This window comes from Danio rerio, chromosome 24 (assembly GCF_052040795.2).
Source record: "Danio rerio strain M-AB ecotype USA chromosome 24, GRCz13ab, whole genome shotgun sequence".
Taxonomy (NCBI): Eukaryota; Metazoa; Chordata; class Actinopteri; order Cypriniformes; family Danionidae; genus Danio; species Danio rerio.
In genome coordinates, this window is record NC_141044.1 from 357,501 (window position 1) to 381,497 (window position 23,997).

Genomic DNA, 23,997 nt, shown 5'->3' on the forward strand with positions numbered 1-23,997 from the left:
TTCTATTGTCCTCAGAGATCACACCCCCTGCTGAAACTCTGTTATGATGTGTGTTAAACCTGAACTGACACTTCACATTCTCCCTACAACAAAACCTTTCTGTAAGCTTTAAACCTACTGTAAACCTACACATTCATTCCACTAAACTTAACATTAACTAATCAGTAAACCAACCCAAACCTTAATATGAACCCAAACTTAACCATGATCTTAACTAATACCCTACAAAATATCGGTTACAAAATACAAACGATAACAAAAAGGTTTACTTTAATTTTAACTAACTATTTAACCTAAACCAGTCCTTAATCTTAACTTTAACTAAACCAGTATCAAACCTTAACTTTAACTAATCATTAAACCTACCCAAACCTATAAACCAATGCTTAACCATAACCAGTCCCTAATCTCAACCTTAACTAATCATTAAACCTGCCAAAAAACACCAAACCAGTTCTTGATCTTAACTTTAACTAATCAATAAACATACTAAAATCACTAAACTTGTCCCTAATCTTAACCTTAACTAAACCAGTCCCTAATGAAAACTAAACTAATGATTAAACCTATCCAAACTACTAAACCAGTCCTTAATTTTAACCTTAACTAACCATTAAAATTGTCCAAACCTCTAAACCAGTTCTTAAACTTAACATTAACTAAACCAGTCCCTAACTTTATCCTTAACCAATGTTTAAACTCACCCATTCCACTAAACCAGTCCTTAATCTTAACCTTAACTAATTAATTAACCTATCCAAATCCCTAAATCAGCCCTCAATCTTAACCTCAACTAAACCAGTACCAAACCTTAACTTTAACTAATTATTAAACCTACCCAAACCTATAAACCAATGCTTAATCTTAACCATAACCTACAAAAACCAGTCCCTAGTCTTAAACCTAACTAATTTTAAACCTATCCATTCCACTAAGCCAGTTCTTAATCTTAAACTGAACTAATACTTAAACCTATCCAAATCATAAGCCAGTTGTTAAACGTAACATTAACTAAACTAGTTACTAACTTTAACCAATGTTTAAACTTATCCATTTCACTAAACCAGACCTTAAACTAAACTAAACCAGTCCCTAAATATAACCTTAACTAATGATTAAACCACCCATTCCACTAGACCAGTCCCAAAACTTACTCATTCATTTGTTATCAAACCCTTTATTTATCAGGGGTCGCCACAGTGGAATGAACCGCCAACTATTCCAGAATATGTTTTACGCAGCGGATGTCCTTCCAGCCACAACCCACTACTGGGAAACACACACACACACACACACACACACACACACACACACACACACACACTCATACACTATAGCCAATGTAGTTGATCAATTCCCCTATAGCGCATGTGGAGGTGCCCCATTTTGACAAACTATTTATCATATTCATATTTTGTGTCATTTCAAGTCTGAACTCAAAATATAGGGAATGAATAGATCCTGCATCTTCCCGATCATTCACCAGCCCAAAGCACTCAATCTGCATCAACCTTAGCTTTACCTTTAATCAACCATTAAACCAAGCCAAAACCCTGCGCTGTCCACAAACCTCTGGCCTGTAATAAGTCTGTGCATCTGCTGTTATCAGTCATCGGGTCTTTACAGGTCAGTAAATTCAGAAACCGTCTCTAAAAACATGATTTCTGTAGTAATTATCGTAATGACTTTCAGTAATTAGGTCTCGGCGGTGATTATGACACTGAACCGAACACCGCTGATGATGTCATGATGCTCTTTATAATATCCATTATGATATAATAATGACTCCAGCCATGATTACAAATGCTCAATTACAGCTCCAGATCGGCGCTCATTAATGAAATTACATATTCAGCACTAATTAGATGAAAATGTCTGGAGATGTAAATATGCAAAGCGCTCCAGTGGAATAAAAGCATTGATGATCAAGGTGACGTGAGCGAGTGTGTGTGTTCTAGATGGAGAGGAGGCCAGCACTGCACTGATTCAGTTATAACTTCTAGATATTTCTGATGATCAGAGTCACACTGATGGACAGAAACACCAGAAGGGGATAATAACAATTAATCTATTAGAGAAATTAAATGAATAGGACACAGAAAATACTTCATAATAGTTTATGCAGACAAATATACCCTGAACACACTGATAAAGAATATTTTGTTGACTTTAATTAAACTTTAATACTAAGAAAAACTTATAGTATTCGGTTTAATAAACTTCATATTTATTCAGATTCACTATTTTATATTAAAATAAACATGATTAAACTATTATTAAACTGACTTATGATTGAATATATTGATAAATATTAATATCTAAATGGTAACATTTTTAATAAAGTTCAATACTAGTTTATTGATTTATTATCCACTCAACTGTTCAATTTAATTAATATTAGCTCTGTTCCATTAAAATAATATTTACTAATGCATTATTGAAATGATAAGCTATAGTTGCTAACTACTGTAACTAACAGCCTCATTGAGCTCTTTGCAGGATTCTGTGCATTGGCACACAGTGGCTGGTGGGGGTTTAACCTCTCTGGATTTGGAGGTTTCCTCTATGAGCTGTTTTTGAGACCGAATCTTTTTTGTTTGATTATTTATTTTTTAATGATTGGGTTAGGAGGCACGGTGGCTCAGTGGTCAACACTGTGAACTGGCAGCAAGAAGGTTGCTGGTTCGAGCCTTGGCAGGGTCAGTTGGTGTTTCTGTGTGGAGTTTGCATGTTCTCCTCGTGTTGGTGTGGGTTTCCTCCGGGTGCTCCGGTTTCCCCCACAGTCCAAACACATGCGCTATATGAGAACTGATCAACTACACTGGCCGTAGTGTATGAGTGTGTTAGTGAGTGAATGATGAGTGTGTATGGGGGTTTCCCAGTGCTGGGTTGTTGCTGGAAGGACATCCGCTGTGTAAAACACATGCTGGAATAGTTGGCGGTTCATTCCACTGTGGAATAGAAATAGAGACTAAGCCGAAGGAAAATGAATTTTATTCATTTGTTCATTAATTAATTAATTTATTCATTCATCCGTTTTTTTTATAAATTTATTTATTCAATCATTCATTTATTCATTTGTTTATTAATTAATTTATTAATTTATTTATAAATTTATTTATTTATTCATTCATTCATTAATTCATTCATTCGTTTGTTTATTTATTTATTTATTCATTTATTTATTAATTTGTTATTAATCAATTATTTATTCATTCATTTGTTTATTAATTTATTCATTCATTTATTTATTCATTTATTTATTAATTTGTTATTAATCAATTATTTATTCATTCATTTGTTTATTAATTTATTCATTCATTTATTTATTCATTTATTTATTCATTTGTTATTAATTAATTTATTTATTTATTAATTCATTTGTATATTCATTCATTAATTCATTCAATTATTTATTTATTTAATCATTCATTATAATAATAATTCCAAATTAAAGGAGATTTACCATTTTAAACAAGCTAAATAATTGGCCAATGCAGGAGTAAGTAAAATATTCTTGTTTTTGCTTTGAAATAACATTATTTTGCTCACCCCATTGGCAAATTATTTTGCTTCAGTTCTGACTCTTTTTTTTTTTTATAATCAACTATTTTTAGCTTGTCAAGAAAATGCTTTTCGGTTTAAGAAATTTGACATTTTGCTCTAGAAACTAAATAAAACCAAGTCTAAGAAAAGCAGCATTCAGTGTAAATTAGCAGTTTTCTGTATTTTTTGATTTGTTTTCATTTTCCCTCTTTATTTCTGCTTTTGAATTGCATTATGGGACCTTAATCCTTCCTCCAACAACTTTTAACCTTGAAATCCTGACTTTTCTGAGCATGTGTAATAGTGTGCAGGGCTATATTGTGTGTGTTGGTGTTGAATATTACGCTACAGACACCTTGTAATAAACTACAAGCAAATTTTCAGTTATTACACACACTTGTTCCTCAACATATTATTTTTTATAATTATTTCATTTTTACTAAAATGTCAATGAAAGTCACTTTGTTAAACTGTAGAGTTGAATTTTCTACATCAAAAGTGGACAGAGCGGAGATAATCATCCCATAATGCAGTTCACCACCGCAAATAAACACAAAACACACAGAATACAGAAACCAATCATTAACATATATGTATATATATATACAGTGCAGATGTTGTCTGTGCTTCTGAATGACTCTTCTCTTATAATATGACTGAAAATTCTGGCTGATTTACTGATGCATGTATTTTTTGTGTGGTGTTTTTCATCTTTCCTCAGTATTTTATGAGTGCGAGTATATTTATACAGTTTCTCATTTGTTAATTGAGCTCTGACACACACACAGCGACACATTTCGCTTGCTTTCTCCAGGGGTCAGAGCTCATCTAAAGCACTTCTCAAAATTAGCAGCTGAATTTACAGTGTATTTCCACTTTTAATGCGGCTCACTGTACATTTCCATAATGAAGTGCGTTAAAAAACTAAAATAGCTTGAAGACCAAGTTAAAAAGCTCTAAACTCCTACAACAAACAGCAGCTTCCCCACATTCCTCTCTCACTTTATTTATTTAAAATCTTCCTCTAATTGTGTTAATTGTCTGCCACCTAGAGGCCTGGAATTGGCAATTAATGTGTTCAGCGACGTCTTTTATAATGTATTGCCTTATTTATGTGCGCGTGGAGCTAATATTATTCAGCACCAGCGTTGAAGCAGTGGAAATAAAAATAAATCACTTTAATTAGATGATAACATTTCACTTTGGGAAGAAGTATGCGACTGCACTTGTGAAAATGACCAAGCTTTAAGTTCATTAAGAGTAGTGTCAGATAGTAGAGGGCATTCGATTGGTCAGAACATTTGATGAGAAGCTGAAGTATGAAGCAACGTAACAAAATAAAGGTGTTCAATTAGCTGGAGGTGACAACATATTGTTTATTTCTGAATGTGAATGGTCACTGTTTTCTACACTGGGTTATAGATGTCCTTAAAGGCACAGTTCACCCAAAAATGAGGATTCAATCATTAATTACTCTCCTCTTACTCCTTCTTCTGTTTAACACCTAAAGAAGATATCTTAAAAAAATGCTGAAAACCTGCAACCATTGACTTCCATATGTTTTTTTCCTAATATGAAAGTCAATGGTTACTGTTTTTATTTTTTATATCCAAGATTCATTAATGTAAACAATTAAATACAGGCTCAACTCCTGCATTTTAATCGTTTCACTTTAATTTTTCTGTTTCTGTAAGACTAAAGATACACTCACCGGCCACTTTATTAGATACACTTGACTAGTACCGAGTTAAGCCTTAATCCTTCATGTCAGAGATTCAGCAAGCTACTGGAAATATTCCTCAGAGATTTTGCTCCATATTGTCATGATAGCATCACACAGTTGCTGCAGATTTGTCGGCTGCACATCCATGATGCCAATCTCCCGTTCCATTACATCCCAAAGCTGCTCTATTGGATTGAGCTCTGGTGACTGTGGAGGCCATTTGAGTACAGTGAACTCAATGTCACCAGTCTGAGATGATTGGGGCTCCAGGCATGTGCACACATAATGCTCAACCTGCCCTTTTTAGTCTTGGATAGAAAGTGCCCTTCCAAAATTATCTGAAGTACCCGCGCTCCAATCCCATACCACAACATAGTTTAAATTTGAGTGTTTATAAAGGTTTTGAAAGAAGTTAAGGGCGAGTAAATAGCATATTTTAATGTTTGTGTAAGCTATCCATTTAAGAGGAACATAACCATAATTTTAATTCCTTACTGACTTTACAAAGTAGTCTGGATGTATACTTCTTATTTTAGTTTAAAAGTATACTCTCAGCACACTGGAATAAACTTTATTTGTGTATTACTTCTATAAACTTTAGTCTTGATATGATGCTGTGCTGTTTTTCAGGTGCAGCACTTCAGGGATCCAGAGCTCAGTGGTCAAACACAAACCTAGCATGTTTTAAATCCTCCGCTGCTGCATGTTTATCTGTGTGTTTTTCAGACACACACACACACACACACACACATTCGCATCTCCTGAACGCCTGCTGAGTGTGAATGCACTTTTAGCTCGTGGTTTACACTTCAGTTTCAGCGCTCTGCTGCGTTCGGCTCTCAGCTTTACAGCATTTCACCACTAGTTTTATTTCTAATATTCTGAGTCACAACAACAAACTCTTGCTAGCTCCACCGTAAAAAGTTCTTTTCTTTAATTTCAGTCTTTTTTTCTAGTCCAAATATGTAAAAACATTTAAATCAGGAAGCATTTTCTACACTCTCAAGGTACGCAAGCTGTCACTGGGGTGATACATTTTCAGTACAAATTTGTAGCTAAAAGGTCCATATTAATACATCAAGGGAACATATTAGTACCTAAAAAGTACAAAAGTGTTCCTCTTAATTTTTTAGGTACTAATATATACTTTTAAGGTACCAATATGTACCCTTTAAGTACAAGCGTACCTTTTGAAAAGGTACCACCCCAGTGACAGCTCGAGTACCTTTATTTCTGAGAGTGTAGACAACCCAAAAATATGGTTTTGTTTTCAGAAATAAGGTCAATTTTATCATTATTTTTTAAACAAGCACAATAATCTGTCCATGCATGGGGTAAGAAGTTATTTCATAGCAAAAACAATATTTTTTTCTTCCCCCATTGGCGTTTTGTTTTAGCCACACGGCTGTTTGACACTATTATTCGCACCTACCCAGTCAGCGCAGACCACAGACACCTGCATCATGAAATGCAGAGTTATTTTTTCTTCCATTCAGCATGCCATGCGGTACGAACTGTCATTAAAACTACACTCTTCCAGCAGTTCATAGTTGCATCCGATATCTGGTTTATCACGGGGGCATGTATGAAATGTTCAGGAGTGAAAGTGAAAGTGCCAAACTGCAGTTAAAGTCCACAATTAAAAGTGAAACAGACGAAATTACATGAAACTCTGGAGGAAAAGTGGATAGCGCAGGGACACAATGACGTTAATCAAATTATGTTATAACATGTAAAACAGGATCTTGAAAGGAACATTCAAAAAGTAACTCATGTAAACCTTCATTTTATTACTGCCTTAATTAGATTAAGGCCAATAATTCGATTACTGATGTCCATGTAAACATAGTCATTGAGTTACTATTATACTATTAAGTAACTATTATACATACTATTAATTAAAATGTTTTTTTTAATGTCTATCAAAATCTCTCAGATTAAAAGACCGTAATTTCTGTGTTCGGGACCGTTTACAGGAGAGTAAATAGGCGAGTAAGTAAACGTTCATTATTGTGTGAACTGACCCTTCAAACTAAAATGGCTTCGCCTCGCGCTTCAACAACGTCTCTTCTCTGATTGGTGTTTACTGCTGTGAGGAGCGGGATCAACCTGTTACTCACCTCAAGCCCCGCCCACGTGCGCGCCTACAGCCACACTCGAGTACCGCGTTACTGGAAAATCAAACAAAAAAGCGTTAATATACTCTGTTTACACTCGATACAGCTTGTAAATATGAGTCCAGCGTATATTCTCCTCCTACACTGTACTCACAAACTGAAGAATGAGTGAACTTTGGTAGTTTGGACCGTGAGCAGCTCCGCCGCCAGACTTCAGGATTCCAGCATCAGGGACAAGCACGTGCTTTATTTTCAATGGCGTCCGTATTTTATATTTGTTTATTTATTCTATTTATTTTGAGTATCAGACTGTGTATTATGTTGTAAACGCGCTGCGGTTGTAATGAAGAGACCACATGGAAACGTTTGGCGGATGGTGACGTCAGCGGTACGTTCCTGGACCTGACAGGCTGACTGTAAGTACACTATTAATAATGCCCTGACTGTCGATGAGTGGATAATGTTGTCAAAAGACTTCACGTGTAAAAGCAGGTGCATTGACACTTGTTTTCGATTTTAAATATGGATTTAATTTATTAGCCAATCATTTGTTTGATTGATTTGTTCAGTTCAGTTTCCCTCGTGAGAGTCTGGTGTTACTTTTATTTGTGTTTATTTAAAATGTAAACATTTCAACAAAAAAAGGGACTTGTGGACAAAAGCAAACTTATTGTTTAGACAACACATGGAGGTCTACAAACATTAAATATAAACATATATAAATAAATAGCCTAAACAGACAGACAAATAAATAAATGTATGTTTCCTCTGGGTTTAAAATGTCTAAAATGACAGATTTCATGACGCTCTTGCTCAAAATTTGCAGATATTGGGAAATTAAGAGGCATACATCATATTTAAATGCATTCTAATCTGTACTAGGCGTATATACTGTTAATGAAATATAGTAAATAAATGATCTGCCAATGGGCTTTGGAGTAAGATATTGCTTACCCTGTTGGCAGATTATTTAGCTTATATTAAGGAAAAACTCACTTAATTATGACTGTTTATTTCTTAAAAGAAGACTCTCTTTTTGCTTGCATATAAAATGCATCTTGATTTAAATATTTTTACAGTTAAAGTAAAAAAAAGCTTTTTTGCAGTAATTAATGTAACCTATAACCAATATACGAGTTTCCTTCATTTCAGTGGCTTGTTTACATTCAGACTGACGATGCATCATTAAACATCCCATAATAAATCATTAGATGCTCATTTTGTTGCAAAATGGTGTGTTGAGGATCAAAAATGTAGTTTTGCAATATTTGACAGTATTGCAGCTTGACTGTTTCTGTTCTCCAGCTCTGAAGAAGTCGGTTTCATCAGTTACTCCAGGTTTTTCAGCCGGACAGGTTTTCATATGACAGAAAATGTGTTTATAATAGACTTTGATGGAGTTTTCTCAAGATTAGAGCTGTTGTTTAATGAAACAGTGTTTATTTGAAATGATGAGTGATTAGTGTTGCACTTGAGTTTATACAAAAGAAAATTGTAATGGAAAACCATCAGCTTAACCTTGAATTGCTTATGTTGATTATTATTTGAGCAAACAGTAAACCTGCTGATCAGAAGAGTCTGAAAGCACAGTTAAGGCCCTTTCACATCATGCGCATGCACATCTTTTAACCATTATGTGCAGTGCTGTTGGGTCATTGTCATCCACTCTGAGCTGATTTTAGGTCATGATTTGGACAACTTTCTCTGTGTTTCAGCAAATGAGATGATTATTGGTGAGAAACTTTGTTTTGACTCATATTTTGGGAAAATTGTATATAATTTGGATATTATAATAACACTGTGAGCAAATTTACTGCCCTTTGGTTATGTTGGAGGCTGTTTTTGCTCCTCTGACTTCCATTATAATCACATTTTTTGATTGCAAAGCCCTTGTTAAAAAGAGGGACAATTTGTTATCATCACTGTTGATCATCATTTGCAGTGCCTAAAAAGCTTAGTTTCTGGTTTAAAATGATATAGTTATATGGAGCATTTTTGCGAGTGTGTGAGAGAGACTTTTGCACACTTGCCTTAATATGTTTGAGAACATAAAATAAGCAGCTTATATCTCTAAACACAGTAAACATAGTAAGTGTATTTATGCATGCACACTATAAATCGCTGTTATACTCCACTGAACTCCATATAAAGGACAGAAACTCTTTTGAACAGGCCTATCTAAAGGGTTAATGCTGACAACTGATGATCAACAGTAAAAATGAAAAGTTGTCCCTCTTACTCCCAACAGGGAAAACCAGTAACACTCAGTAATGCATGAGTATTAGCTGTCATGGCTTTGCAATCAAAAAGTGTGATTATAATGGAAGTCAATGGAGCAAAAACAGCCACAAGCATAATGAAAGCGGTTAAAAAGTGTTTTATTTCTATGCATTTATTACAGGATGTCTGTGGGGTCTTAAAAAGTATTCAAATTTGGAGATATTTCAATTTAGAGATATTAAAGGGCTTCAGAAAGTCTTTAATGCTATTTTTAATGTATTGCTTTAGCGAATAAAGGTTCATAGAAGTCAAATTTCAAGATCAAAAATTGTTGTAAGAAAGATCAAAGTCCATAATGCAGGGGGAGCACCAGCTCTGCACATTTTCCATGCCTCCTGAACCAACACACCTGATTCAGATCATCAGCTCATTAGCAGAGACTGAAAGACCTGTAAAGGGTGTGATGGACAGAGGAGACATCCAAAACATCCAGGAACGTGGTTGAGAAACACGGCCATAATGCAGTGCAAAAGCATATTCAACCAAGGAAAAAATAATAACTATAATCACAAAAAACTGCCAATTTATGGATATTTTTCACAGTGTAGAAGCTAATTATCATGACTTTTCCTCTGGGTATGGCTCATGTCAGAGAAACCCAGCCCAGATATGCTGAACAATGCTAAACGGCAGATTCGAGGGCTAATCCAGCGGCTTTCGGGCAGTTTTGCTGCCATTATTTATGATCTCCCGGAAACAAGCATCTTTTTTCCTCTATAGTTGTCCAGAGGTTGTTAATAAAGAGACGAACGCTTCTGTAAATATATGTGACCATAAACTGGCATGCAGAAAACACACACTTCTCACGCTGGTGTTTTCCCTTCTGATCCTAATGCAATTGCGTTTGGCATATTTCTGCTCCGCTTTATGATATCTCACAGTGATCAGTCCAAGACGAAGGTAATTGAAGGTGTAAATCGGACTCATTCTCTAGTGTGGTTCAGAACAAACACTCATTTTATTGAGCTTCTTAAAGTCAGTGTGGAAATGCATTGGTGAAATAATATGAGACGCTACTCACAGGGATTCATCCTTCCTGCTTTTTGAGTTTTATAAGGGTCAGTTCACCCAGAAATGAACGTTTACTCACTGTTTACTCTCCCTCAAGTGGTTTTAAACCTTTATGCATTTCTTCTGTTGAAGATATTTCGATAAAAGTTGTAAACCTGTAACCTTTGACTTTCATAGTAGGGAACTTAAAGGAAAATAAACAATAAATAAGAAAAATTGTTTCACTTTTAAAATGTTGATTTGCTTTAGCCCATTGGCAGATTATTTAGCTTGTTTTAAGGAAAACTTACTTAATTTTGACTCCTTATTTCTGAAAAAGAGACTATATGTTTTGCTTGTCTAGTAAAGGCTTCTTGATTTAGGAATCTGGATATTTTGTCTACAAACAGAACTCAAACTCTTGATTTGCATGGAAGCTGTAGTGATTTGCGTGTCTCTGCGGTGCGGGAGGGAGTGTTTGGAGTGTTGGAGTACCTGTCCTGCGTGGCCTAATAGGTTTGTCTGTCTGAAAGCTCATAAAACGCATCAGTCGTCTGTGCACCTGGACCGACGGTGAGCAATGAAAATGTCAGCCGGGACTGAACTGCATCTGACTGCTAAAGGTTACGCTCTGAATATCAATGCAGATCCACCAAAACAAGAGACTAAAGATTCCCAGTGTGTGCCCCGCACCTCGTCAACAGTAATAAATCATTAGCATCCAAACAAATGAGAAGATTCCAGTGGTGTGTGTGTGTGTGTGTGTGTGTGTGTGTATGCCGTTAGCTAATCGATCATGTTTGTTCTGCTTTGGCGATCTGCATGCTCGGCCCGGTGTCTCTTTGACAATATGATGAAGCGAGCGGCGCTGGATTAAAGTGAAGATTGATGGCCTTCAGCTTTGGTTTCCTCCACCTGTAATGCATCACGGCTGTCCCGCTTCTGGTCTGCACAGTTAACTGGGATGCGCTGCGTCTCCTGTCGCGCCTCAGACGCTAATCTACAGTAGCATCTCTCAGCTCCTGTTTATTGACTTTTCTCTCTGTTTACTCCTGGACTGAACCACAGCTCTGGGCTGATGATGGAAAACAATGAGGGCGGACTGGGGTGTGCAGTACTACAATGCTGATGGGTGGAGGAGTTGATGGAGGATAATATTAATAATAATCATGATTATGGATGCATTGATGAGTGGATGGTTTGTTTGTTTGATGGTTGGGTGGATGAATGGATTGATGTGTGGATGGATGGAGGGTGGATTGTTGGAAAAGCGGATGGATGGGTAGATTGGATTAGTGCATGGATGGGTAGGTGAAGGGTTGATTGAGGGGTGGATTGATGGAAACGTTGTTGGATTGATGGATGGAATGTTGGATGCTTTGGCTGATGGATGAGTGGTTGAGTAGATGGGTGGATGGATGGATGAATGGGTGGATTAACGAACATGTAGAGGAAAGGGTTGATTGATGGAAAAGTGGATAGATGGGTAGTTTGGATAAGTGCTTGGATGGGTAGGTGGTGAGGGGGTGGTTAAATGATTGGGTGAAGGGTTGATGGATGGGTGGATTGGGAGTGTTAATTGATGGATGGGTGGATTGTCGGATGGAATGTTGGATGCATGGATGAGTCAATTGGTGGGTGGGTGAATTGGTTGACTTTTGGAACGGTTGATTGATGGTTGGGTGGGTTGGTGGACGGATGGTTGAGTAGATGGGTGGATGGATGGATTGATGGACATGTAGAGGAAAGGGTGGATTGATGGAAAAGTGGATGGATGGGTAGATTGGGTAAGAGCTTGAATGGGTAGATAATGAGTGGGTGGTTGATTGGTTGAGTGAAGGGTTGATGGACAGGTGGATTGTTGGATGAGTTGATGAGGGTGGATGGATGGAGTAAATGTTTGATGGATAGATGGATTGGCCGCTTGGTTTGATTGATGGAATGTTAGATGGAAGGATGGGTTGATGGATGGGTTGGTGGGTGGATGGATGGCTGAGCATGGGTGGGTGGATGGATAGTTTGATAGGTAGTTTGAAGTGCTTAAATTGGTAGCTGGTGAGTGGGTGGTTGAATGGTTGGGTGAATGGTTGATTAATAGGTGGATGGATGGGTTGATTGGTGGGTGGGTGGATTGATGGTTGGATGGAAGGATGAGTTGATTGATGGTTCAATGGGTTGGTGTGTGGATAGATGGTTGAGTAGATGGGTGGATTGATTAAAGTGTATGATGGCTAGACTGGTCAATGGGTGTTTGGATGGATGGTTGGAATGGTTGACGGAAGGATGGGTTGATGGGTGGATTGATGAATGGAATGTTAATTGGTGGATGGATGGGTTGAGTGATAGATTGAATGTGGGTGGTGGATGGATTGTTGAATAGATGGTGGATTGATCGAAAGGCAGATAAATGGTAGACTAGTGAATGGATTGTTGGATTGATGGTTGGATGAAAGGATTGATAGATTAAGTGGGTGGGTTGATTGTTGAATGGATTGATAAGTAGATGTGTGGATGGATAAGTGGATTGATGGATAAAATGATGGAATTATAGTTGGTTGAATGAATAACTAGTAAATTCAGTACATCAAGAGGATGTAAGTATTTATTATTATTTTAAATAGTATTTTTTATGTTTATTTTATTGTTATATATTTGTATTTAAATTGTACTTTTTATGGCTGGTGGTCAAAGTTTAGCTGGTCCTATTTTTTCTTTAAATAAATTAATAAAAATGTTGTATAAAGAAATACAATGTTTCACCAAACTTTATTTTCATTTGTTTGTTATTATTATTATTATTATTATTATTATTATTATTATTACTATTATTATAATTATGAGATATTTGGACTAGACAAAAACAAAAAACAAGACAAAACTTTAAGTAGGAAAATCTTTTTGCATTTCAGGGCTACTCCAGACCTCATTTATCCTCTCTGTCCATTTCTGACTCTTAATAAATAATAATAACAGTTAGCAGCATCTGCATGAACAGTCTAAATAATACACAGAGTAAAGCACAGAGATGCTGAAGTGTTGCAGATAATCAGCGACCGCTAACAAATCAAGCCTGTTTTTCCAGCGCAATCAACAGTTTCTGAGATGGAGAAGTGCTGAGTGCACGGGGAACATTAGTATGCTCTCTGCGCTCTTTCATAATGCAATAACAATATTGCTTCCGCTTTTGTAACTTGTTCTCTAGTTGGTTTCACATTTAGATTTGCAAGCTTAATGTTGCACCCAAAGGCAGAAATAGCATCCATTTGCTGCCCGGATGCAGGTTATAAAGAGAACAAATCTAAATTATTTTACAAGACATAAGTGCTAAATGGGTTGCTTTTGTCCAGTTATGAGAGTTGATGGCAGATTTAAGTGCATTGCATATTTTGGACTATACATAAATTACATGTTTGTATAAAAGCACAGCGATTTGAATCAAATATAGCAACCAAATACAAAACATTTAGACTTTATTAATGATTAGTTTGTTAAATTGTTATTTTTTGCCTAATTGATGTAATAATTGTTAAATTTGCTGTGGCAGATAAATAAATTATTTAATATTAAGTATGATTAAAGTCTTAATATTTTTGTATTTAAATCTACTTTTTAATACTTGTGATACCTGTTATAACCTGCCTATTACATCCTGTACACCAAGAGATTATTAATTTTTAAGAGAGTATTTAATTTTTAATTTTAATTTCTTTATTTAATTTCTAAATTATTTTTAAAAATTATTCATATATATATATATATATATATATATATATATATATATATATATATATATATATAGCCTCATATTGCTCATATTGCTTGTTTACTGGTTGGGGTTGCACCATCGTACTTAATTTCTTCCTCATTCCTCATCAACTTCCTCCTCATTAGTATTTACCCTATTTATATAAATGGTAGTATTTACATACCCATGGTAGTAACAAATGGTAGTAATAAATAAATTTAAATAAAAATAAAATCTAAAATTAAATTTGAAATTAAATATAAACGTGAAAATAAAAGTAAAAAAATACACTTAAATAATATTAAATATAAAAAATAAAATTAAATGTAAACCTCATTGGTATAATTGGTAGAAATTAAAAAAGATAAAATTAAATAAATGTAATAAAATATAAATTTTAAAATTAAACATTATCATGAAAATAAATACATTTATATAATATAAAATATAAAAAAAATATATAAAATAAAATGTGAAAAACATCAATTATATAATTGGTATTTTATCTTAAAAATTACCAATAAATAAAATACACACATATATATATATATATATATATATATATATATAATAAAATAGAAATTGGAAGCATTTTTCTTAAAATTTTAAAATATTTAATATTTAAATATAAAAAGTATATAGTTATATATAGTTTCACCAGACTTATTTTTATTTGTATTATTATTATTATTATCTATTTTTTATTTATTTATTTTCTTAATTAAATTTTTAAATGCACGAGATAATCAATAAATAAGGAACGATCTACAGAGATCTCTGAAATCTAAAATGTTTAGTTACATGACCCATGAGTCTGCTGTGATTGGCTGCTCTGCATCTTAAAGTGACATGAGCTTCAAAAGACTGCAGAAAGAGATCTTGACATGTTCATTTAAGTGAAATTGAGAGTGAAAGCATCTCACAGGAGAGCCTCAATTTAACAGTCAGTTTAATTAACTAATAAATGCAGAATACTCTTGTTCAGCAGTGATTTCTGTAAACACAATTAGTGTATTTACTTGAAGAAGAGGGTCAGAAAATGCATTTACTCACTTAAAAGTTCACTCAGTAATTCCTGCAAACCTTTTACACAGAAAATTAATTAAAATAAATGCAAGCTACACCTGCAGATAATTGCATGCATAACTCAAAAGACTTCAGTTCTAATTTAATATTATGACATGAATACATTTTTGTTAAGTGAAGATGAAAAGGAAAATGATAACAGAAAAAGGTCTTAAAATACACACAGACTGTAGATAAATGCATTGTGAATTACTGGGAAAAATACATACGTTTCAGATTATGATGTAAAGTATTCTAAAATTAATATTGAATAAACACATGGATAATAAATGCAAAGTAAATTTATTTCCATAGTTGCAATAAGAATAATCAAATCAGTTTTTTTAAATTAAATTAAATTTTATTCTATTTTAATTTATTTAATTTTTAATTAATTTAGATTTTGTTAAATTTAGTTTAATTAATTTTTTAATTAGTTTTTTTGTTTAAGTTTTTATTTAGTTTAATTAAAAAAAATTTGTTTAATTCTGATTTAATATAGTTTAATGTGTTTTATTATTTTATTTTTGTTTAATTTAGTTAATTTTTTTGTTTATTATGTTAATCTATTTTTGTTTAATTTTGATTTTGTTTAATTTAGTTTAATTTAATTATGTTAATTGTATTTAATTATTTAATTTTATTTATGTTTAATTTAATTTATTTCTTTTTATTATTTTTATTTTTCTTTAATTTAATTTTTAATAATTTTTTGTTTTATTATTTTGTTTTGTTTTAAGTAAATTTTATTTTGTTTAATGTTTGTTTAATTTAATGTATTATTATTTTATTTTTGCTTAATACATTTTTTTGTAGTTTTTAAAATGTAATTTAATTTGTTTAATTTATTTTATTTTACTTTAAGAATAAAATAACTAATTTAATCTATTAAAAATCTGCAGTTAAAACAAAAATACAGGATTATGGAAAATATATTGGTATTGATTTTCATATTATAATTGTATTATTAATATATAGGAAATATAAGTGTTACCAATAAGGACAAAATTAACATGGAGTTTTCTCAATTTTCTTTATTCCCAGATGTAGAACTCACAACATTTGGTTGTTGTAATAAAGCATTTGTTGTTATTTGTAGTTGTTATTGGATATCTTGAGTTTGTGTGTGTGTGTGGTCAGACTGCAAACATAGAAAAGAAACAAAGTATTACTAATTAATCAAAGTTATTTCACTTAATAGCTAGCACATCAATCAACATTTCAGTGCAATAACTAAACATAACCATATTCAGAGCATATGAGTTTTTAGAATAGTTACCTAAACACAAAACACTCCCTAATACGACAGAAAATATGCCCAGGCAATCATCACTAAATACTTAAAGCAAGTGTAGTTTAGCATTAATCAGCTAATAATCACATTATCTTCACTTGGTGATCTCAAACAGATTATTCAAACTTCACAACAGTGACACAAAACCCAAGATTAAACTTTCTTACCGCACTGGGAACAGGAAAATATCAGTTTTAGATCCGTTTTACAGGTTATCTGCGCACAACAACACGAGTCACTCGCTGGGCATTGTGTACTTGTTTGCTTGTGTTGTTTTTTTTATCCCAGAGTCCACTGCGATCTTCCCTTAAAGGGGACAGAACCCAACAATAAGGTATATTTAGTTGTAGTCAAATATGCCGGCTGTTTTACTCATAAGTCAGAACAACAAAAGACAGTAAAAGAAGATAGTAAAAATACTGGAGGACAGATTAGATTTGAATCTTCCAGTGCACATTCATTATTGAAGAAGAAATTAAGTATTAATACTATGCAGGTTATAACCTAGAACTCAATTAAAATAACACAATAAACAGTGTTCAGCATAAACAAGTCTCACAGATCTCTCATGTACAGTCATGTTTTCTCCAGGACGCTTTACAGAAATATATTTGTGCAGATACATTATATTTATTTGTGTTTCTTTAATAATTTAGACTCTTTTAGGACAGTGCAGACACTACATGACACTCACTTCTGTCCAAACAGCTTACAGGAGTTGATTCTGCATGACAATTAAGGGCCTTTAATGAATTGAATAATGACCTGCTATAATGCCGCATATGGTCCACATTCATACACTCTCTTTGTCATGTAGGAGCTTGACAGTCTATTGTTTCTGCAAATAAAATATGGTTTGGAGGAAATATTAATTACACACCATTAATATTCATGTGCCGGGGGGTTTGGCAGCTTTTCCCTGGAATTAATTGTTGTTAAAGACCATTTGTTTTAGCTAGTTAGATATTTAAAGCAGAGGTGTAAATGAAATATTGTACTATAAATAAATTAGAGGATCTTACTCTTCTCTGATTGGTCAGATGTTTATACACTGCTCTGATTGGTCAGATAGTTATACTCTTCTCTGATTGGTCACATGGTTTTACTCTTTGCTGGTTGGTCAGATGATCCTCCTCTTTTCTGATTGGTCAGTTGATTATACTCTTCTCTGGTTGGTCAGATGATTCTACTCTTCTATGATTGGTCAGATAATCCTACTCTTCCACGATTGGCTCACTGGTCATAGTTTTCTCTGATTGGTCAGAGTGTCCTACTTTTCTCTGATTGGCTCACTGGCCATATTCTTCTCTGATTGGTTAGTTGGTCATAGTCTTCTCTAATTGGTCACATGGCCTACTCTTGCTCTAATTAATCAGACGGTCCCACTCTTCTCTGATTGGTTAATTGACCATACTCTTCTCTGATTGGTCAGATGGTTATACTCTGCTCTGATTGGTCAGGTGATCCTACTCTTCCCTGATTGGTCAGATGATCCGACTCTTCTCTGATTGGTCAGATGATCCTACTTCTCCCTGATTGGTCAGATGGCCCTACTCTTGCTCTAATTTGTCAGAGGGCCCCACTGTTTTCTGATTGGCTAACTGGCTATACTCCTTTTTTTTTATTGGTGACTCTATAAATATAACATGATATAATATATTAAGCCAAATACCAAATTCATTGTGAACATTTATGCAAGTTTGGTTGTTAAATACAATTATAGTATAATATTTGTACATACAGTTATTGTTTTACATATAGTCAAAGAGTATTAATAGTTAGTATTCTGTTCATTGAAGCACAGTGTCAGATAAGCTATAATAATAGCACTTGATCAGATGTTTGTCTTGTTTTAAACTCCTGCTAAATTTGATTATTAGTTATGTGTGTGCGGAGCGGCGGCAGAAGAGCCTCTTTCATGTCAGATCAAATGCATTCATTATTTCTGCTGCTGAGAGTCAGATGAGGCTCTGTAACGCATGCGGTTTGAAGATCTCCAGCAGTTTGAGATCAGGAGTTCTGGAGGATTCTGCCCTGATGGATGATCCAGACTCTTTTATTCTGCTCCCCGCAATTATTCATCTGCCTTTTCAGCTGAGGACACGCTGAACAGAGTTCAGAGATGTGTTATGATGAGGAATAATACAGCATCACGTCATCATCGTTATTATCAGTAGTGCTGGACGAGTACACCAGTTAAACACCAGTTCTCACTGGAGACTCACTGTGAACAGATCATTTAATCCAGTGAATCCTTTACTGGAGATTCAATCTGAATGGATAATTCAAATCCATGAGTTTTTTACTCCAGGCTCACTGTGATTGGATCATTTGAATCAGTGGATCATTTACTAAAGACTCACTCTGATTGGATCATTTGAATTAGTCGATTGTTTACTGTAGACTTGCTCTGATTAGATCATTTGAATCAGTGAATCATTTACTGAAGACTCACTCTGATTGGATCATTTGAATTAGTCGATTGTTTACTGGAGACTCACTGTAAACATGATGTGAATCATTTACTGGAGATTCACTCTAAAATAACCATTTGAATCAGTTAGTTATTTACTGAAGACTTACTTTGAACAGATAATTTAAATCAGTTACTCGTTAACTTGAGATTCACTCTGAATGGAGAATTTGAATCATTTACTAGAGACGCACTCTGAACAGATCATTTGAGTCAGTTGATTATTTACTATAGAATGGATTATTTGAATCAGTGAGTTGTTTACTGTAGACTCACTCTGAAGGGATCATTTGAATCAGTGAGTCATTTACTGGAGGTTCACTGTAAATGGATCATTTGAATCAGTGAGTCATTAACTGGAGGCTCACTGTGAATGGATCATTTAAAACAGTGAATCATGTACTGTAGCCCCACCCTGAACAGATTATCTAAATCACTGAGCTGTTGAATCTTAAACAAATGTCAGTTCAGTGCAATTTATAATCTAATTTAACAGGTTAACTAGTAAAGTACAAGTAGTTCCTGAATTAATCGCCAATACCTCCATTAAAAAGTCTTTTTACTCTGCTTCATTCAGTAAGTTTCATTCAGATTTTGACCTTTATTTTTAAGTGTATGAGTTTGAAATTGATTTTAAATCATATTTTGTTGTGGGCTAAACACAACTAGATTAAATAAATTTAATTAACAAAGTATTAGAGTTAAGCTAACACAAAAAAAGCATATAAATTCATTCATAACTCAATTGGTTCGAGTTCTGCTTAATATAATCAGATTATGAGTTACCATAACTCTTTTTCATGAAGTCATTCATTTATTTCTTTAGTCTCTTATTTCATAGGGGTCACCACGGCAGAATGAACTCTCAACTATTCCAGCATATGTTTTATACTGCAAATCCCCTTCCAGCCGCAACCCAGTACTGGGTAACACCCATACACACACATTCACACACACACTCATACACTACGGCCAAAGTAGTTGATCAATTCCCCTATAGCGCATGTGTTTGGACTGTGGGGGAAACCAGAGCACCCGGAGGAAACCCACACCAACACGGGGAGAACATGCAAACTCCACACAGAAACACCAACTGACCCAGCCGAGACTCAAACCAGACACCTTCTTGCTGTGAGGCCACAGTGCTAACCACTGAGCCACCATGCCTCCTCATTAAGTCATTATAAATTAAAGTACCTTCTTTAATTGATTGGTTATCACTGTAGTGGAGTAAAGAGTGCAGTGTGTTCATTGAGAATGCAGTAAACACCTCCTGAAGTGAATATACAGTATGATAAAGTACAGCTCTTTCAGATACGTTCTTCAGTACGGTAGTGATGTCCACACTTGTTTATTGTCCAGTATTGATCACCAGAGTGTTGTTTTCAGCAGATCCGAGCGTTTTCCCTCTGCAGATATTATAATTCATGCCGCGCCGCTGCTCTCTGACCCTGACAGCTGCAAATGAATGTCAAAAGAATTGAAAAGTCCCATTTCATAATCTAATATTTCTGTTCAGCCGTAATTGCAGACATGTTCAAGCTCTCCTGAATCCAGCACACAGAGTCTTGACTTTCTGACATCCGTGTCGTGTTGTAGAAGTGCATTAACATTTCAAACACGCCGGGGTGAAGAATATCATCTAAATCGCTAAATGCCACTAACCTTGATAGTCTTTCAGAGCTGAATATAAAAGGCCAGAGGAGAGACTGCTGGAAATATTCATGGGAGAAGCATCACCTCTGCTGATTTCATGCATGGCCTGTTCTCCTCACTGAATCAGTGAATCATTTACTGGAGACTTACTCTGAACAAATCACTTGAATCAGTGAATCATTTACTGGAGACTCACTGTAAACAGATCACTTGAATCAGTGAATCATTTACTGAAGACTCACTGTAAACAGATCACTTGAATCAGTGAATCATTTACTGGAGACTCACTCTGAACAGATCACTTGAATCAGTGAATCATTTACTGGAGACTCACTGTAAACAGATCACTTGAATCAGTGAATCATTTAATGAAAACTCACTCTGAACAGATCATTTGAATTATGTAATTATTTACTAATTATTGACTCTCTGATTGGATCATTTAAACTAGTGAATCAATTTTTGGAGACCCACTATGAATGGTTTATTTGAATCAGTGAATGTATGTATGTTTGTGAGACTCACTCTGAACTGTTTACTGTAATCGTTGAATCATTTACTGGAGACTCACTCTGAACAGATCATATGAATCACTGAATCATTTACTGGGGACTCACTCTGATTGGATTATTTGAATCAGTGAATCCTTTACTGAAAACTCGCTCTAAAACTGATTATTTGAATCAGTAAATCCTTTACTAGTGACTCACTATAAACACATTTGAATCAGTAAATCTTACTGGAAACTCATTGTAAACACATTTGAATCAGTGAATCATTAATCAAGACTCCCTCTGAACAGATCATTTAAATCAGGGAATCTTTTGCTGGAAACTCAATCTGAACAGATCGCTTGAATCAGTGACTCATTTACTGGAGACTCACTCTGAACTGATTATTTTAATCAACAAATCATTTAATGGAGACTCACCGTGAACTGATCACTTGAATCAGTGAATCATTTGTTATAGACTCATTCTCTGATTGGATCATTTGACCACAGTGAGACCCACTATAAATAGTTTATTTAAATAAGTGGATTATTTACTGGAGACACACTTTGAATGGATAATTTGAATCAGTGAATAATTTATGTAAGGCTCAATCTGAACTAATCATTTGAATCAGTGAATCATTTAATGGAGACTTCATCAGAGAAGCAGCCAATTCTAAGACAGAAGCAGATGCTCAGACTGAAGATGGATCTTTTCAGTGGATTAACTTGCATACATTTATCATTTAACTTTAGTTTATCTAAAGAATAGAGATGTGCCTTAGCAAAATAAATACTGTGCATTTTTATTTCACACAGACTTTAATAGAAATAATCCAAACCAAGCCCAGCAAAACAGAACCAAAGCAATCTGTGCTGAACCCTACCATAACATGCTTTAATAAACAAGGTCAACATGGGCCAAAACACAGCCTGATATCATAAAGAATATCATAGAGGGTCTCTGTATGACCTGTCCACAAGTCTTCTGAAGTGACAGGTGTGTGTTTGGAGATGGGTTGCAGATTTGAGCCGTAGACACACACATCAGCGCTGTCTGTGTGTGATTGACATTCAGCCTGACGCAACGCTCTGAGCAGAGATTCTTCAATAAATAACAACAGAGATTTCAGTCCGTTTCATCATCATCATCATCATCATCATCATCATCCAAACTGTGTAGTCCAGCTGATGACTCTCTGATTGTTTGAATCTGTGAATTATTTACTCAAGTCTCACTCTGAATGGATCTGTGAATCATTTAATTAAAAAACACTCTAAACCAGAGGTGCCCAAACTCTGTCCTGGAGGGCCCCCTGCTCTAAACAGATCATTTTGAATCAGCGAATCATTTACTGGACAAACTGTGAATGAATCATTTGAGTAAGGGAATCATTTACTGGAGACTTACTCTAAAGAGATCACTTGAATCAGTGAATCATTTATTGGACACTATTTCGGAACAGATCATTTGAATCAATGAATTGTTTATTAGAGACTCGCTCTGAACCGAGTATTTGAATCAGTGAATCGTTATTTGACATTATCTTGCAACATCTTTTGAGTGAGTGAAACATTTACTGCTCACTCACTCTGAACGAACATTACAATCTGTGAATCATTTACTGGACACTCTAAACAGCTTATTTAAATCAGTGAATCATTTATTCAAGACTCACCCTGAACAGATAATTTGAATGAGTGAATTGTTTACTGGAGACTCACTCTGAACATATCATTTGAATCAGTGAATCATTTACTGGACATTCACAGTCAAGACAATATTTGAATCAGTGAATTATTTACTGGACACTCTAAACAGTTAATTTGAATCAGTGAATCATTTATTCAAGACTCTGAACAGATAATTTGAATCAGTGAATCGTTTACTGGAGATTCACACCCAAGTCTCGCACAAATCAGTGAATCATTTACATGTGAAATCTAAACATGTGCTTGTATTTGATGTATTTAATTAGCATATTTTGCATACATCAGATTTCTTCATGGGTTTAAGATTTCACGTTAACTCAACCATCATAACCAGAGTATGTCTACAGTTGAAGCTGTCTGTCATAATAACTGAGCTGCAGATTATTATGCACACACTACATTATATTAAGATTCATTTCTGCACCAGAACCTCTTGATTCCGGAGTTTCGCCTCTCTCCCACTGGCTCTGCAATAATCTAAATGCATCATCACTGTTTATTTTCTCTCAGTTTCGGTCTTTAATAACCCGAGGACACACAGGACGAAATCTATACTCCTCTCCTTCATATAAATGTGTATTTAATAATGCTTGTGGGGAATGAGACACACCACACTAATGTTTCACCTGCATTATCACTGATCTGGGAGAGAGTCTGCTGTGACGTGCACTTTTGTTTCAGGTGGAAATATCATTAGGCTTCTTTAAATAATAGATTTGTGGAGGTCTCGCAGGGCTGTACGGCATTATCATCTCTTTTACTGTCACTGTTATCTCTGCAGTGTTCACAAATGTGTGTTCAGAATCAGGACATGTGCTGAAATGCAAACTACATATTAAAAAGAGCTTAGATCATGGCTTATATAGCTTACAAACTGCAACATACTGACCCCAATGATGAGT

General features: G+C 34.7%; 1 protein-coding gene and 1 long non-coding RNA gene across 2 annotated transcripts in view; one reads left to right on the forward strand and one right to left on the reverse strand.

The window, feature by feature from the left end:
• The window catches only part of LOC141380797 (uncharacterized), a 24,253-nt gene extending 16,463 nt beyond the window's left edge, over window positions 1-7,790 (reverse strand). Inside the window, exons 1-2 of the long non-coding RNA XR_015524628.1 lie at window positions 7,541-7,790; window positions 7,390-7,440 (exon numbers count right to left, since the gene is read on the reverse strand). This is a non-coding gene — a long non-coding RNA (uncharacterized LOC141380797). The remainder of the gene's footprint in view (window positions 1-7,389; window positions 7,441-7,540) is intronic.
• vstm2a (V-set and transmembrane domain containing 2A) overlaps window positions 7,365-23,997 on the forward strand; it is a 219,827-nt gene continuing 203,194 nt past the window's right edge. Inside the window, exon 1 of the mRNA XM_087308582.1 lies at window positions 7,365-7,802. The gene's annotated coding sequence lies outside the window, so the exon portion shown is untranslated. The remainder of the gene's footprint in view (window positions 7,803-23,997) is intronic.